The sequence below is a fragment of the Bufo bufo genome, chromosome 7, assembly GCF_905171765.1.
Source record: "Bufo bufo chromosome 7, aBufBuf1.1, whole genome shotgun sequence".
Classification (NCBI taxonomy): Eukaryota; Metazoa; Chordata; class Amphibia; order Anura; family Bufonidae; genus Bufo; species Bufo bufo.
The window spans coordinates 195,666,605-195,686,033 of record NC_053395.1 but is presented as its reverse complement, the minus strand read 5'-3'; positions in this window follow the sequence as shown (position 1 = coordinate 195,686,033).

Sequence of the window (19,429 nt, the reverse complement as noted above, 5' to 3'; positions counted from 1 at the left end):
GAACATTTGATCGTGTTCGCGCGATCGCGTTCCCGAACCGTCCTGGCAGATTTTCGTCCATCACTAATCACAATACACAGTAAGCTACAGAATGCCATTCACAATCAAATTATTCAGAAAGCTCATCTGAGACTCCAGTCACTCTTACCTTTTATTAAGCAATCATCTAAACTCAATTAGGATCAAATCAAAGTAAATCAACTTTGATATAATCATAATTGAGCATAGATGATCGCTAGGTTTTGACAGATTATACTTAGGGTGGCATTGTGCAGCTTGCTAAGTACTGGGATATATAGAAGCTGCAGAAGATGAATAGTTGAACCTATTTAATACAGGCCAAATACAAAAAAGATTTTTAGGCAAAAGTTTAAAATCCTGCTGCCCTAAACAGCTGCCCAAGGGTGTGTGTATATATATATATATATATATATATATACACTGCGTGCAGAATTATTAGGCAAATGAGTATTTTGACCACATCATCCTCTTTATGCATGTTGTCTTACTCCAAGCTGTATAGGCTCGAAAGCCTACTACCAATTAAGCATATTAGGTGATGTGCATCTCTGTAATGAGAAGGGGTGTGGTCTAATGACATCAACACCCTATATCAGGTGTGCATAATTATTAGGCAACTTCCTTTCCTTTGGCAAAATGGGTCAAAAGAAGGACTTGACAGGCTCAGAAAAGTCAAAAATAGTGAGATATCTTGCAGAGGGATGCAACACTCTTAAAATTGCAAAGCTTCTGAAGCGTGATCATCGAACAATCAAGCGTTTCATTCAAAATAGTCAACAGGGTCGCAAGAAGCGTGTGAAAAAACCAAGGCGCAAAATAACTGCCCATGAACTGAGAAAAGTCAAGCGTGCAGCTGCCAAGATGCCACTTGCCACCAGTTTGGCCATATTTCAGAGCTGCAACATCACTGGAGTGCCCAAAAGCACAAGGTGTGCAATACTCAGAGACATGGCCAAGGTAAGAAAGGCTGAAAGACGACCACCACTGAACAAGACACACAAGCTGAAACGTCAAGACTGGGCCAAGAAATATCTCAAGACTGATTTTTCTAAGGTTTTATGGACTGATGAAATGAGAGTGAGTCTTGATGGGCCAGATGGATGAGCCCGTGGCTGGATTGGTAAAGGGCAGAGAGTCCAGTCCGACTCAGACGCCAGCAAGGTGGAGGTGGAGTACTGGTTTGGGCTGGTATCATCAAAGATGAGCTTGTGGGGCCTTTTTGGGTTGAGGATGGAGTCAAGCTCAACTCCCAGTCCTACTGCCAGTTTCTGGAAGACACCTTCTTCAAGCAGTGGTACAGGAAGAAGTCTGCATCCTTCAAGAAAAACATGATTTTCATGCAGGACAATGCTCCATCACACGCGTCCAAGTACTCCACAGCGTGGCTGGCAAGAAAGGGTATAAAAGAAGAAAATCTAATGACATGGCCTCCTTGTTCACCTGATCTGAACCCCATTGAGAACCTGTGGTCCATCATCAAATGTGAGATTTACAAGGAGGGAAAACAGTACACCTCTCTGAACAGTGTCTGGGAGGCTGTGGTTGCTGCTGCACGCAATGTTGATGGTGAACAGATCAAAACACTGACAGAATCCATGGATGGCAGGCTTTTGAGTGTCCTTGCAAAGAAAGGTGGCTATATTGGTCACTGATTTGTTTTTGTTTTGTTTTTGAATGTCAGAAATGTATATTTGTGAATGTTGAGATGTTATATTGGTTTCACTGGTAAAAATAAATAATTGAAATGGGTATATATTTGTTTTTTGTTAAGTTGCCTAATAATTATGCACAGTAATAGTCACCTGCACACACAGATATCCCCCTAAAATAGCTAAAACTAAAAACAAACTAAAAACTACTTCCAAAAATATTCAGCTTTGATATTAATGAGTTTTTTGGGTTCATTGAGAACATGGTTGTTGTTCAATAATAAAATGAATCCTCAAAAATACAACTTGCCTAATAATTCTGCACTCCCTGTATATATATATACACACACACAGATATTATTTTTGACATTTTTATTCCAGTTGAGTACAATAGATTAAAGATGATTGAGACAAATATGTATATGTGATAAATAGAGATGAACGAATCGAAGCTGATGAAGTGGAATTCGTTTAGAATTTCAGGAAACTTTGATTCGCAACAAATGCGAATTTCCTCGCGCTTCGTGTTAACGAATCACAATTCTCCTAAAATGGCGGCTACACATGTGAGGACTGAGAACATGGGGCAAGGAACTCTGGAAAGGCGGGATCACCCAGTTTGACATGCCTGCATGCAGCCAATCGGCAGCCAGCCAGCCCTGTGAGGTCACAGCCCTATAAATACGTCGGCCATCTTCCAGTCAGACATTTTCCAGCGATCAGAGTGCAGCAACAGATGTGTGAAAGTGCTAGGGACAGCAATTGGAAAAATGATTGTGAAAAAAAAAAAAAGAAAAAACGAATTTTAAGTGCAGGGAAAGGATAGGGAAGAATCCTTTCTCAGCATCTTAGTGCAGGGAGAGACGTCAGAAGGCGCTAGGGACATTGATAAGAAAGTGATTTACAAGTGCAGGGAATGATTATTTGGGGATCCAAATAGTCATTAGACAGCTCTGTCATTCCAGCTTTTTGTTATTGGGCTGCAAGTGTTATGTTGAAAAGCTTTAGTGGCTTATATCTTAGTATCTTATTCAGTACTGCAAGAAAAATATATACGCATTTCTCTTCTGCAGTTATTTCTGGTGAAAGCGTATAGGGGTGTATTTCAGTAAAAAAAAAAAATATATATATATATACGCACTGCACTGTTGCAGTTATTTCTGGTGAAATCGTATAGGGACGTATTTCAGTACTACAAGAAAAATATATACGCACTTCACTCTTTAATTGTTTTCTGGTGAAATGTATAGTGGCCTATTTCAGTCCAACAAGAAAAATATATTCTCAGGTCACTTCTGCAGTTATTTCTGATGAAAGCGTATAGGGGCGTATTTCATTACTACAAGAAAAATATATTCTCATTTCACTTCTGCAGTTATTTCTGTTGAAAGCGTATAGGTGCATATTACAGTAAAAAAAGAAAAATATATACGCACTGCCCTGTTGCAGTTATTTCTGGTGAAAGCGTATAGGGGAGTATTTCAGTACAACAAGAAAAAATATATTCTCAGTTCACTTCTGCAGTTATTTCTGTTGAAAGCCCATAGGGGCGTATTACAGTAAAAAAAGAAAAATATATATGCACTGCCGCAGTTATTTATAGTGAAAGCGTATAGGGGCGTAGTTCAGTACAACAAGAAAAATATATTCTCAGTTCACTTCTGCAGTTATTTCCGTTGAAAGCATATAGGGGCATATTTCAGTAAAAAATATATATATACGCACTGCACTGTTGCAGTCATTTCTGGTGAAAGCATATAGGGGCGTATTTCGGTAAAAAAAAGAGTATATAAGCACTTCACTCTTTAATTTTTTTTTTTCTTGTCAAAGCGTATAGTGGCCTATTTCAGTCCAGCAAGAAAAATATATTCTCAAGTCACTTCTGCAGTTATTTCTGGTGAAAGCGTATAGGGGTGTATATCAGTACTTCAAGAAAAATATATACGCACTTCACTCTTTAATTTTTTCTGGTCAAAGCGTATAGTGGCCTATTTCAGTCCAATAAGAAATATACCTGTATATTCTCAGTTCACTGCTGCAGTTATTTCTTTTGAAAGCGTATAGGGGCATATTGCAGTACTACTCGAAAAATATATTCGCACTTCACTCTTTAAGTTTTTTCTGGTCAAAGCGTATAGGGGCGTATTTCAGTACTACTAGAAAAATATATTCTCAGTGCATTTCTGCAATTAATTGTGGTGAAAGTGTTTAGTGGACTATTTTAGTATAAAAAGAAAAATATATTTGTTGCTTTTTGGGGTGTTTTAATTTCCGTTTAATTTGTTTATTTCAGCTACAAGTATGTCAGGTAGAAAAGTGCCAGGCCATGCACAGAGGAGTGGTAGAGGCCTGAATGTTTCTGGCACAAGCAGAGGTCGCAGAAAAGTAAGGGGGCGTGGCAGCAGGGGTGACTTCGAGAGGCCTGAGCTCCCAGTGTCAGCTAGCGGTCATGTCTTGACCAGCAACCCAGCGTTTTTTGATTGATTGACTCGATCTTCATCGCAAGTGACAGCAGCGCCAGCAGCCTGAGTCTAGAGTCGCTGATGAGCAGCAGATTTCTTCACCCGCATAGTGAAGAAACTAATCACCAGCAGGTAGACATAGAGCAGAACTTGAACCAGCAGGTGGTGGTATACTTGGAGTGCACCCTGCTAGCCATGATCTGCTGGACTACTTTGCAGCCAAACTGGATTTGTGGCCGCAACAGATTTTGCCCTGGAAAAGCTATCCTGCCCGGCCAGTAGTGTGGCATTAGAGCGGGTGTTTAGTGCGGCGGGGGCCATAGTTACCCCAAGGAGAACTCGCCTGTCCACCCAAAATGTGGAGAAACTGAGCTTTGTTAAGATGAATCAGGTTTGGATCAGCCAGGATTTCCAACCACCAATTCCTGATGCATCAGACTAGATCATCCATGGTGCCACACCATCACTTTGATAAAAGAGACCGGTTTCTTCTACCTGCCTCAGCTACTACTCTGTTGCTGCCACCCACCTGATGCCACACATCTGATGCCAAGTGCTCCTTCTTTCAGCCACCTTTATCAGCGGGTACTGGTATTGCCAACCACCGCCCCACTCTGTCACTGGGCCACTTTGTGGTCTCCTGATGCAGCTGCTGCTGCCATCCGCAAACTATGTCACCTTGCCACTCTGTGGTCTCCTGATGCTGTTGCTGCCATCTCCACGCTATGTCAACTTGCCACTCTGTGGTCTCCTCCTGCTGCTTTTGCCATATCCACATTATGTCACCTTGCCACTCTGTGGTCTGATTATGCTGCTGCTGCATTATCCACACTATGTCACCTTGCCACTCTGTGGTATCCTGCTGCTGCTGCTGCAATCTCCACACTATGTCACCTTGCCACTCTGTGGTATCCTCCTGATGCTGCTGCTGTTGCCGCCACCTCCACATCCTGTCATTGGACCACTCTGTGGTCTCCTCATGCTGCTTCCACCTCATCAATATGTCATAGGTCCACTTTGTGTACTTCTCATGCTGTTCCCACCCTCCCCACTTCATGACTGGGCCTCTATTTTGCCTTTCTGCCTGGCTGACATCATCATTTATTTGACCTTTCTTCTGATCTGTCAGAAGGAAGGAAAAATTTGATGCACAACGGATCCTGTCTGTGCAGCAGCTATAAGGCCTGTATGGTCCCATCAGAATTAGCTTATGATTTGATAGCCAAAAGCAGGAGTGGGTACAAAACACAGAAGACATGCAAATATTCCATTCACTTGTCATCTCTGTTTTATATCCACTCCTGTTTTTTTGGCATTAGCAATACTGATGGATTATTGAGCAAATGCTGACCGAGTGAAGGCATATGCTCCACAGACAGAATCTGTTTTTTTGTGGGTTATTGTTCTGACGGATCAGAGAAAGGGCAAATTAATCAGTGACGTCAACACAAACTTACTGCTGACACCCTCTCCACTCTGTCAGGGGGGCTCTACTTGTATAAGCGTTTAATAGTAGTGTTGATCACGAATATACGATTCACGAATATTAATCGCGAATATCAGCACTTTGAGAATTCGCGAATTTTTTGAATATAGTGATACATATTCGTAATTTCGAATATTCTAGATTTTTTTTCCATCAGTAACCTCCCTTCTTGCTTGTGGGCCAATGAGAAGACTGCAATTTCTTTGCCTGAGCTTAGCAACATCCCTCCTAGCAACCAATAGGAAAGCTGCCTATCTCTTACTATATAAGAACCTTCCCAGCAGTCATTTGCTATAGTTTTTTAAAGTTCTGAGAGAGACAGCAGTGTCATTGCTGTGCTTTGTGCTTTCCACACTACAGTAGATAGATAGTTAGATAGCTTATATATATAATACAGATAGTTAGTGGGAGATAGTCAGTGTAGGTTATATCCTGATATAGTGTAGCTGTTGCAGTGCAGGGTGTTAGGTAGTGTGATAGGTTCTGCTGTCCATACATACATGCAGACCTGCTAAAATGTGAATTTTCACGTATTGCGCCAGAATATTCGCATCATTAGTGCCGATTTGCGAAATAGCTAATATATTGGAGCACTCTAACTGCAAATACAGCCATTTTTAATGTTCTGCCGTGCCAACCATTTTCTCAGGAAACTTCTAGCAGCTTGGGAAATGTAGCAAAAGTGACCCACACCTATATTTCGCGCGCATTGTGCGAATATTACATTGCCGATTTTTCGCGATCAAGAAAATAATCTCGAATTCGCGAATACGCGAATATATGATGAATATTCGCCCAAATATTCGTGAAATATCGCAAATTCAAATATAGCCCCTGCCGCTCATCACAATTTAATAGAACAGGTTCTGTAGACATCTATGTGGAATCAGTTGACGACGGTGTAAAAGGATTGCGCTTCTTCTTGATGCTAACATCGACCTGTAAGGCTGAGTTCATAGTTATTTGGTCAGTTCAGGTCCCGTGACTGCCCAAATAAGTGAAGTATGCAGTGATTCTAAGAGCGACCCCTGTCATCAGCATGTCATCTGACTCACAGTATTATTTCACTACCACAGCAGACTCCCTATGCGTGTTACTGCAAGGCACAGTGTTCTACACCACTATAAAGGTTCTCTGCAGCCCGGAAAAAGCCATTTTTAACGTAATTCGAATCGAAGCAAATTTTTCCTAAAAAAACTTTAAACCCACGAATCTAATTTTTGAAAAATTAACTCATCTCTAGTTAATAAATATAAATAATTGTCAGTGGTGTATCACTAATGCAGTAAAGTAAAAATGATCCCGTAAAGCATATTTTTATTTGAGCATTATTTTACATTTTATGAAATATGTAAAATGTAACATCTTAATACGTAATAATGTTACCAACTATATTAAACATATTTCTTACTGGAAGACATAATGTTCAGAATTGGCTGTGTAATGACCATTAGGCCCCTTTCACACGGGCGAGTATTCCATGCGGATGCGATGCGTGAGTTGAACGCATTGCACCCGCACTGAATCATGACCCATTCATTTCTATGGGGCTGTGCACACGAGCGGTAATTTTCACGCTTCACTTGTGCGTTGCGTGAAAATCGCAGCATGCTCCTCTTTGTGCGTTTTTCACGTAACGCAGGCCCCATATAAATGAATGGGGTTGCGTGAAAATCGCAAGCATCCACAAGCAAGTGTGGATGCTGTGCGATTTTCACGCACAGTTGCTAGGAGACGATTGGGGTGGAGACCCGATCATTATTATTTTCCCTTATAACTTGGTTATAAGGGAAAATAATAGCATTCTGAATACAAAATGCATAGTAAAATAGGGCTGGAGGGGTTAAAAAAAAATATTGCGCAGCCCGGCATCTCATCTGTCTCCTTCTTTGCTAATTGCAGGAAAAGGACCTGTGGTGACGTCACTCCGGTCACCACATGGTCCATCACATGATCCATCACCATGGTAAAAGATCATGTGATGGATCATGTGATGACCGGAGTGACATCACCACAGGTCCTTTTCCAGCAATCAGCAAAGAAGGAGACAGAAGAGAAGCCGGGCTGCGCGATCAAGTGGACTAAGGTGAGTTTAATTATTTTTCATTTTTTTAACCCCTCCAGCCCTATTTTACTATGCATTCTGTATTCAGAATGCTATTATTTTCCCTTATAACCATGTTATAAGGGAAAATAATACAATCTACAGAACACCGATCCCAAGCCCGAACTTCTGTGAAGAAATTCGGGTTTGGGTACCAAACATGCGCGATTTTTCTCACGCGAGTGCAAAACGCATTACAATGTTTTGCACTCACGCTGAAAAATCGTGCATGTTCCCGCAACGCACCCGCACCTTTTCCCGCAACGCCCGTGTGAAAGAGGCCTTAGGAATGGCCCTCACTTACTCAATGACTTTAAGCATTGCACATAATTCAACTTCACCTGTGTATGGTTGTCACTTAGTGTTTGATCACACAAAAAGTTTTACCAAGTGCGCTCTTTGGTACACCCCAGAGGAAATACATTTAACTGCAAATCAAAGCATTCATATACTTGAGTATGAAGTACTGTAAGGAAGTTGTTCTTTAGCTCTATACGAAATTTAGCTGGAGCAATGTTTCTATAACAACCTGCTGCTATTCTGCAGACACTTAAGATATATGATATTCTGCAAATAATTTGAAAGTCTGAATTCTGCTTACAGTGAGGAACAGAAGTATTTGAACACCCTGCAATTTTGTTGTAGGTGCATTCCCACTCTGAGAGACAAAATGAAAAAAAAAAAAAATCTGGAAATCACAATGTATGATTTTTAAAGAATTTATTTGTAGTGATGATCGAGCATGCTCGGCCAAACACCTGTTCGGCTCGAGCATCTCGATGCTCGGCATATGGGGGTACTGGGCAGAGTACCGCATGTGCTCAAGCGCCATGCTCGAGTCTCCTCCCCGCACATTTCTTCACTGCTACACAGCCAATAAACGTGCAGGTAAGTACTGCCCTCACTGTAATGCCAGTAACCATGTTGGCTACTGGCATTACAGTGATGGGTGCTATATAGCACCCGATGACGCATGTTCGGCTCATTTATAGTCAGGGAGAGCTGAGCATAGGAAGGGACAGAGAGTGTAGGGAGTGTAATTAATTATATTTTTTTGGTACAAAAACGTTTCAGAGACCCAAATGTCCTTGTAAGGACTAGTGTGTGTGACAGCAGCTATATTTGTTTGTAGCGCAAACCTGAGCTAAATTGCTCAGTGTTAGGGAGAGCTGTGCATAGGAAGGAACAGGCAGTGTAGGGAGTGTAATAGGAAGATTTTTATACCAAAAACTTTTCAGAGACCCAAAAGTCCTTTTAAGGACTATTGTGTGTGGCAGCAGCAATATATATTTTTAGCGCATCCTGCGCTAAATACTGTGTAATAGGCCGCTGCGGACAGTTAAATTATCCGCGTCACATCTCCTGTTTAAAGTGTGCGCATCCCTAAAATATCAGTGACATCCAGTGCACTTTTTCCGTAGACGCTGTCTGCTGCGGACGGTTACATTATTCACGCCACATCTCCTGTTTAACCCCTTAGGGACCGGGCTCATTTTTACCTTAAGGACCAGGCCATTTTTTGCAAATCTGACTAGGGTCACTTTATGTGGTGATAACTTTAAAACGCTTTGACTTATCTAGGCCATTCTGATATTCTTCTTTCGTCACATATTGTACTTCATGACACTTGTAAAATTGAGTAAAAAAAATAATAATTTTTATTTATAAAAAAAATACCAAATTTACCCAAAAAATTTCAATTTCCAAGTTTCAATTTCTCTACTTTTATAATACATAGTAATACCTACAAAAATAGTTATTACTTTACATTCCCCATATGTCTACTTCATGTTTGGATCATTTTGGGAATGACATTTTATTTTTTGGGGATGTTGCAAGGCTTAGAATTTTAAAAGCAAATCTTGAAATTTTTCAGACATTTCAGGTCTGAAGTCACTTTGTGAGGCTTACATAATAGAAACCACCCAAAAATGACCCCATTCTAGAAACTACACCCCTCAAGATATTCAAAACAGATTTTACAAACTTTGTTAACCCTTTAGGTGTTCCACAAGAATTATTGGAAAATGGAGATGAAATTTCAGAATTTTACTTTTTTGGCAGATTTTCCATTTTAATAATTTTTTCCAGTTACAAAGCAAGGGTTAACAGCCAAACAAAACTCAATATTTATGGCTATGATTCTGTCGTTTACAGAAAAACCCCATATGTGGTCATAAACTGCTTTACGGGCACACGGCAGGGCGTAGAAGAAAAGGAATGCCATACGGTTTTTGGAAGGCAGATTTTGCTGGACTGGTTTTTTTGACACCATGTCCCATTTGAAACCCCCTTGATGCACCCCTAGAGTAGAAACTCCCCAAAAGTGACCCCATTTTAGAAACTACAGGATATGGTGGCAGTTTTGTTGGTACTATTTTAGGGTACATATGATTTTTGGTTGCTCTATATTACACTTTTTGTAAAGGCAAGGTAGCAAGTGATAGCTGTTTTGGCACTGTTTTTATTTTTTGTTATTTACAACATTCATCTGGCAGGTTAGATCATGTGGTATTTTTATAGAGCAGGTTGTCACGGACGCGACAATACCAAATATGACTACTTTGTTTGTTTCAGTTTTACATAACAAAGCATAAAAAAAAAAAAAAAAAGATTCTTTAGTGTCTCTACATTCTGAAAGCCATAGTTTTATTTATTTTATGTCTTGTGTAGGGTGCGTATGACTTTTTGATCGCTTGCTATTACACTTTTTTTTATGTAAAGTGACAAAAAATTGCTTTTTTTACACAGTTTTTATTTTTATTTTTTTACGGTATTTACCTGAGGGGTTAGGTCATGTGATATTTTTATAGAGCAGGTTATTACGGAAGCTGCAATATCTAATATGTATGCTTTTTTTTATTTATTTGAGTTTTACACAATGATTTCATTTTTTAAACAAAAAAAAAATCATGTTTTAGTGTCTCCATGGTCTGAGAGCCATAGTATTTTCAGTTTTTGGGCGATTATCTTGGGTAGGGTATGATTTTTGTGGGATGAGATGAAGGTTTGATTGGCACTATTTTGGGGTGCGTATGACTTTTTGATCGCTTGCTATTACACTTTTTTATGATGTAAAGTGACAAAAAATTGCTTTTTTTACACAGTTTTTATTTTTATTTTTTTACGGTATTTACCTTAGGGGTTAGGTCATGTGATATTTTTATAGTGCAGGTTATTACGGAAGCTGTGATATCTAATATGTATACTTTTTATTTTTTTATTTAAGTTTTACACAATGATTTCATTTTTGAAACAAATAAAATCATGTTTTAGTGTCTCCATAGTCTGAGAGCCATAGATTCTTCAGTTTTTGGGTGATTATCTTGGTTAGGTATGATTTTTGTGGGATGAGATGACGGTTTGATTGGCAGTATTTTGGGGTGCGTATGACTTTTTGATCGCTTGCTATTACACTTTTTGTGATGTAAGGTAACAAAAAATTGCTTTTTTTACACAGTTTTTATTTATATTTTTTACGGTATTCACCTGAGGGGTTAGGTCATGTGATATTTACTTCTGTATTGGAATGCATTGGCTGTATTAGTAATACAGTGTGTATTCTTCATACAGCTTCCTGCCTGTAATATCCAGGGGGCTGGATCTCACAGGCTCTTCACCAGAAGGCAGCACCGATGCCTACGGAAGGCATCGCGCTGCCTTCCATGCCATCGGGTCCCCATTACAGCAGCATGGGGACCCAATGGCACCACCGATCCCCGCCGGAATGACCCATAAATGCCACAAACCGCAGGTCTGAATTGACCTGCTGTCTGCGGCAATCGCCGATACAGGGGGGTCACAGGGTGCCTGCTTATTGATTTCAGCAGGCACCCAGTTCCGATCACCGCCCGCCGTTACAAAGCAAGGGTTAACAGCCAAACAAAACTCAATATTTATGGCTCTGATTCTGTAGTTTATTGAAACACCCCATATGTGGTCGTAAACTGCTGTACGGGCACACGGCAGGGCGCAGAAGGAAAGGAATGGAATGCCATATGGTTTTTGGAAGGCAGATTTTGCTGGACTGTTTTTTTGACACCATGTCCCATTTGAAGCCCCCCTGATGCACCCCTAGAGTGGAAACTCCCAAAAAGTGACCCCATTTTAGAAACTACAGGATAGGGTGGCAGTTTTGTTGGTACTATTTTAGGGTACATATGATTTTTGGTTGCTCTATATTACACTTTTTGTGAGGCAAGGTGGCAAGAAATAGCTGTTTTGGCACTGTTTTTATTTTTTATTTACAACATTCATCTGACAGGTTAGATCATGTGGTATTTTTATAGAGCAGGTTGTCACGGATGCGACAATACCAAATATGATAACTTTTTTGGGTTGTTTGTTTCAGTTTTACATAACAAAGCATTATTTTATTTTTTTATGATTCTTTAGTGTCTCCACATTCTGAAAGCCTTGTCTTGTGTTGGGCAAATTTTTTCCGGGATGAGATGATGGTTTGATTGGCACTATTTTGGGGTGCGTATGACTTTTTAATCGCTTGCTATTACACTTTTTGTGATGTAAGGTGACAAAAAACGTGCGACGGAGATCGGAACTACACATGACGTACCGGTATGTCATGTGTTCTTAAGTGCTAAGACATCATGACGTACTGGTACGTCATGTGTCCCCAAGAGGTTAAAGTGTGCGCATCCCTAAAATATCAGTGACATCCAGTGCACTTTTTCCGTAGATGGTGTCCACTACGGACAGTTAAATTATCCACTCCACATCTCCTGTTTAAAGTGTGCGCATCCCTAAAATATCAGTGACATCCAGTTCACTTTTTCCATAGACGGTGTCCGCTGTGGACAGTTAAATTATCTGCGCCACATCTCCTGTTTGAAATGTGCGCATCCCTAAAATATCAGTGACATCCAGTGCACTTTTTCCGTAGATGGTGGACACTACGGACAGTTAAATTATCCACTCCACATCTCCTGTTTAAAGTGTGCGCATCCCTAAAATATCAGTGACATCCAGTGCACTTTTTCCATAGACGGTGTCCGCTGTGGACAGTTAAATTATCTGCGCCACATCTCCTGTTTAAAATGTGCGCATCCCTAAAATATCAGTGACATCCAGTGCACTTTTTCCGTAGACGGTGTCCGCTGCGGACAGTTAAATTATCCGTGCCACATCTCCTGTTTAAAGTGTGCGCATCCCTAAAATATCAGTGACATCCAGTGCACTTTTTCTGTAAACACTGCGAACAGTGACATTACCTATGGTACCTGTCCTGTATAACGTTTCCTTTGTAAACTTTTTTGTGCATGCACTTCCAAATCTTACGCTACTGTACATGTGACATCCTTTCAAGCATATATTACATTTAAAATGAAAAATGTGAGCAGTAAAAGAAGGGGAAGTGGCTGTGATGCTGATGGTGCACGCAGAGGCTGTGGACCTGGGTGCGGTGATCCTGTGCCTGCTGCAAGAGCACAAGAAAAACAATCATCCACGATACCTAGCTTCATGTTCTAGTTTGCAGGGCAGTGCAGGACACCACTCTTGAAATCAGACCAGTGCGATCAGGTGGTCGGTTGGATTGCAGCAGATAATGCTTGCAGTCGGTTAAGCACTACCCTGTCTTCCACCAAGTCCAGTCTCAGTAGCCAGGAGTCTGGTCAACACAATCCTCACCCTGATCCTCCTTCCTCCCACCATGTACAGTTTGGCCAAACAAGTGATCCCACACTCAGATCTTCCGAGGACGTCTTTTCATCGCTATTACTTGATTCGGCCCTCTCACCAAGCACTCTTGAAGAGGGACATGAGATCTTGTGCCCTGATTCCCAACCTCTTGAGCATCCACAGTCACAAGAACATGACGGTGGGGAATGGCAGTCACTGTTTAATGAGGTGGATGATGATGAGACACAGTTGCCAATGAGTCAACCGCAATTGCTGTCTCAAAAGGTTGATAAAGAGGATGAGACATAGTTGTCAATCACTGAGGTTGTAGTTAGGTCAACAAGTCAGGAGGATCATCAGAGTAAGGAAGTGGAAGAGGAGGTGGTGGACGATGAGGTCACTGACCCAACCTGGGAAGGTGGAAAGCTGAGTGAGGACAGCAGTACAGAGGGGGAAGGATCTGCAGCACCACAGTGGGGTGGCAGTGGGGTGGCAAAAGAGAGAAGGCGGGCCCACAACTATTCCACAGAGCACCCCCTTGAAGAAATCTCCCTTGCCAAGGGGTAGATGTTTCACAGTATAGGGCTTTTTTGAGGAAAGTGCGGACGACAAAAGAAAAGTAGTTTGCAACCTGTGCCATAATTTACATGACTCCCTGAACCAGATGAAATTGTCACTACCCCCGGAAAACATGTCCGGGAGAGCCACCTTCGGTTCAGGGCAGGCCTGGGACCCACCACCGGAACCAGCAGCCTGTGGACTCTGAATCTACAAGACAGTTGCGCGGAGGTCTGCTACCTCCAAAGTCAGATTCTGCAGCTGTTCGACCAGTGCAGACATAGAATCCATAGCTGCACAGATCAGAACAAAAATGGCGGTATCGGCTTGGGATAATGTCACGGATGTAGTAGGGGAGAACACCAAAAGACAATCAAGAAGGGAGGGGAAAAACACTAGGCCTCACTGCTAGGGAAGGAAAAGGGTCACCACTTATAAAACCCTGCTCCTGGCCCTAACTCCTATCCGTATGGGCACCTCTCGATGGTAGAGATACCCATGCACAGGAACCTAAAAAACCCTGGTGACCCTCAGATGCCCTAAAGATAATGACAGGGCAGAGACCACCCGTTCCTTCCCTAGTGAAGGAATTAGCGTCTCACTGAGGCCTAGTAAACAACCAGGGGGGGGGGAATACAAAACACGACAAGCGGAACACTTAACTTCAGAGGATGAAGGATGAACAGGACTTCAACACGAACCACACTCCAGCTCTTCCAAGACCAAATGAAGCTATCCCAAGCAAGGAGTGATGGGAAAAGTCAGACTAAATAGGGCGAGGTAAAGGTCACATGATCCACACCTGAACAGGATGTGTGGACATACCAGCAACACACAGACAAAGTGAAACCAAAAGAGGCTGTCAGATCACTAATGTGTAGATAACCTTTCAGACCTTCTGAGACCTGTAACAGATGTGAAAATGGCATCCAAGCACCGTAATAAGTGGGACGAACGCCTGGGTCCACAATCTGTGTCTGCGGGTCACACCACTGCCTCCTCTTCCCCTATGCTACGTGCTGGCCAATCCCCTGTCGAAGGCGCAGGCCCGGATACCTCCCGCCCTGCACCTGGACATTCGCAAGCACCATCAGCGACCACATCCGCTTCCGTGTCCTAGCGCAGCATCCAAATGTCGTTTACTAAAGGCCTTTGAACGCAAGCGAAAATACCCAGCCACTCACCCACAGGCCATAGCACTAAATGCGCAGCTTTCAAAATTACTGGCCCTAAAAATGTTTCCATTTAGGCTTGTGGACACTGAGGCCTTCCGCAGACTGATGTCGGTGGCCATCCCGCGTTACGCAGTCCCCAGCCGCCACTATTTTTCAAGGTGTGCCGTGCTCCCCTTACACCAACATGTGCCCCGTAACATCACACGTGTCCTGACCAACGCAATTACTGGTAAGGTTCACTTAACCACAGACACATGGACAAGTGCATATAGCCAGGGACGCTACATTTCCCTGACGGCACACTGGGTGAATGTTGTGGAGGCCGGGAGCAAGTCGTATCCTGGTATGGCACAGGTGCTACTGACGCCAAGGATTGTGTGCCCTAATTCCATCAGGGCTTCCGCCACCACCTACGTTAGTGGCTCCCACCAACACTTCTCCTCCTCTGCCTCCTTCTCCACTTCCACCTCTGATTTATCCAAGTGGAGCACCAGTCAGTCATTAGCTGGAAGCTGTGTAGCACTGCAGTGGGGAAGCGGCAACAGGCCGGGCTGAAGCTGATATGCTTAGGGGACAAACAACACACCGCCACAGAGCTGTGGCAGGGAATAAGAGACCAGACTGAGCTGTGGCTCTCACCAATCTACCTAGAACCAGGCATGGTTGTGTCTGATGATGGCCGTAACTTGGTGGCGGCTTTGGAGCTCGGCAAGCTCAGACACATCCCATGCCTAGCCCACATGTTCAACCTTGTGGTTCAGCGGTTTCTCAAAATCTGCCCCAATGTGCCTGAGCTACTGGTGAAGGTGCAGCGGCTGTGTGCACATTTTCGCAAGCAGCTTCAGCTGGTCTGTCAACGCTGCAACAGCGCTTGAAATTGCCAGATCACCGACTGTTGTGCAACGTGAGCACGCGCTGGAACTCTACGTTCCACATGTTGGCTGGACTTTGTGAGCAGCAGAGGGCAGTAGTGGAATACCAGCTGCAACATGGTCGTCGCCTTTCCAGTCAGCTTCCGCTGTTCACAAGCGAGGAGTGGGCATAGATGTCTGACCTCTGTGAGGTTTTAAGAAACTTTGAGGAATCAACACAGATGGTGAGCGGCGATAACGCTATTATCAGCGTAACCATCCCACTTCTGTGTCTACTCAAACGCTCGCTGCTCACAATTAAGGACGACGCTTTGCATGTGGAAGAGGTGTAAATTGGGAAGACAGTACACAGGGGGATAGCCAGACCACCCTCAGTTCATCTTCTCAGCGCGAATTGGACGATGAAGAGGAGAAAGAAGAGAAGGAGGAGCAGGAGACGGTTGCCTCCGCTACAGGGGGTAGTACCCATGGAAGTTTAATTCCATCTCTTCAGCATGGGTGGGCAGAAGAGGAGGAAGAGGATGAGGAGATTGAGAGTCATCCTCCTGATGACGACAGAGAAGTCTTGCCTGTTGGTACTCTGACACACATGGCTTACTTCATGTTAGGCTGCCTTTCCCGTGACCCTCGCATTAAACGCATTTAGACAACACGGATTACTGCTTGTTCACCCTTCTCGACCCCCGCTACAAAGAGAACTTCTCATCTCTCATTCCTCTGGTGGAGAGGACGAGCAAAACTGTGCAATACCAGAAGATCCTTGTTGAAAAATTGCTCCAAAAATTTCCATCTGACAACACTGTTGGCAGAGTCCATAGTTCCTTGGGCAATTGAGGAGGGGAGACAAGGGGAACACACAGCAGTTTCAACAGAAGCAGGGCAACACTCTCCAAAGCCTGGGACAGTTTCATGACACCCTGCCAGCACCCTCCCCCTGATGCGTGACCTAGTGTCACAATGAGGGTGAAGGAGTACATAGAAGACCGTGTCAGCGTCCTCAATGATTCCTCAGTGCCTTACAACTACTGGGTGTCCAAGCTGGACACGTGGCACGAACTGGTGCTCTATGCCTTGGAGGTGTTGGCCTGCCCTGCCGCCAGCGTTTTGTCTGAGCGGGTATTTAGTTCTGCTGGTGGCATTATAACAGATAAGTGTAAACGCCTGTCAACTGAAAATGCTGACAGGTTGACTCTTATAAAATTGAACAAGGCCTGGATTGACCATGACTTCTCGACTCCACCAGAAGAAAGCTGATGAACATAAAGGCACTTTAAATGTGTTGTTTATAATGTACAGAATACACTGCATTCCCATGCACCCCTTCCACCACAAACAAGGGTATATGGTTGAATCTTCCTTTTCTCATCCTCCTTCTCCTCTTTCATCATATCAACACATGCTTATTCGTTGCATATAATGCCCTAGCCTATATGCCCTTCGCATATAATGTTTTACAGGATCAGCTCACCAGCAGGCCCTCGCATATAATTTTTTACAGGGTCAGCTTACCAGCAGGCCCTCGCATATACATTTTTAAAGAGTCAGCTCACCAGCAGGCCTTTGCATATAATGTTTTACAGGGTCAGCTCACCAGCAGGCCGTAGCATATAATTTTTTAGAGGGTCAGCTGACCAGCAGGCCCTCGCATATAATGTTTTAAAGGGTCAGCTCACCAGCAGGCCCTCAACTACAATGTTTTACAGGATCAGCTCACCAGCCCTCGCATATCATTTTTTAGAGGGTCATCTTACCTGCAGGGACTCGCATATTATGTTTTACAGGGTCAGCTTAACAGCAGGCCCTCGCGTATAATTTTTTTTAAAGAGTCAGCTCACCAGCAGGCCCTCACATATAATGTTTTACAGGGTCAGCTCACCAACAGGCCCTGCATATAATTTTTTAGAGGGTCAGCTGACCAGCAGGCCCTCGCATATAATGTTTTAAAGGGTCATCTCACCAGCAGGCCCTCACCTACAATGTTTTACATTGTCAGCTCACCAGCCCTCGCATATCATTTTTTAGAGGGCCATCTTACCTGCAGGCACTCGCATATTATGTTTTACAGTTTCAACTCACCTGCAGGCCCTCGCATATAATTTTTTAGAGCGTCAGCTTACCAGCAGGTCCTCGCATATCATTTTTTAGAGGGACAGATCACCAGCAGGCCTTCACCATCAATCTTTTACAGGCTCAGCTCACCTGAAGGCCCTCGCATATAATGTTTTAGAGGGCCAGCTCACCAGCAGGCTTGCACCTCAAATCTTTTACAGTGTCAGCTCACCAGCAGGCCCGCACCTCAAATATTTTACAGGGTCAGCTCGCCTGAAGGCCCCCGCATGCAATGTTTTAGGGGGTCAGCTCACCTGAAGGCCCTCACCTACAACCTTTTAAAGGTTCAGCTCACCAGTAGGCCCAGCAGGCCTGCACCTAAAATCTTTTACAGGGTCAGCTCACCAGTAGGCCCTCGCATATAATTTTTTACAGGGTCAGCTCACCAGCAGGCCTTCACCATCAATCTTTTACAGGGTCAGCTCACCTGAAGACCCACGCATATAATGTTTTACAGGGTCAGCTCACCAGCAGGCCTTCACCATAAATCTTTTACAGGGTCAGCTCACCTGAAGGCCCTTGCATATAATGTTTTATAGGGTCAGCTCACCTACAGGCCCTCACCTACAACCTTTTAGAGGGTCAGCTCACTAGCAGGCCTGCACCTAAAATCTTTTACAGGGTCAGCTCACCAGCAGGCCCGCACCTAAAATCATTTACAGGGTCAGCTCACCAGCAGGCCTGCACCTCAAATATTTAAAAGTGGCAGCTCGCCTGAAGGCTCTCGCATATTATGTTTTAGAGGGTCAGCTCACCTGAAGGCCCTCACCTACAACCTTTTAAAGGGTCAGTTCACCAACATGCCCAGCAGGCCCACACCTAAAATATTTTACAGGGTCAGCTCACCAGCAGGCTCACTCCTAAAATCTTTTACAGAGGGTCAGCTCACCTGCAGGCCTGCACCTAATTATACCTAATAGGCAATTTGCGTGCATGCTGCCTTGCTTGGATGTGATAGCCGTAGCTGTTTCTCAGGCTCCCTCTCTGGAATTGAACCCTGATTCCCCATTACCCGTAGTCACCATGGTTTGCGCTGAAAATAACATCGAAAGTTGATAGGCCAGACATCCAAATGGATCATCGCCGTCACTAGAACGTGCGATCGGCCCCAGGCTATCTAGAGTCACCATAGTGGCAGCAGACCCTCACCAATAATGTTTTAGATGGTCAGATCAGCAGGCCCTTGCTCCAAATGTTTATGAGGGTCACCAGCAGGCTATCAATCATAAATTTTCAAGGCTGTGTATGATTCCCCTTTATGTGTAACAAAGAGTGTATTGTAGTGCCGGTTCCTTGTAATTTTTGGCAGCCCTTTCACTTAGTGCATAGGCTTTATGAGTGTAGGAGTCCCACAAC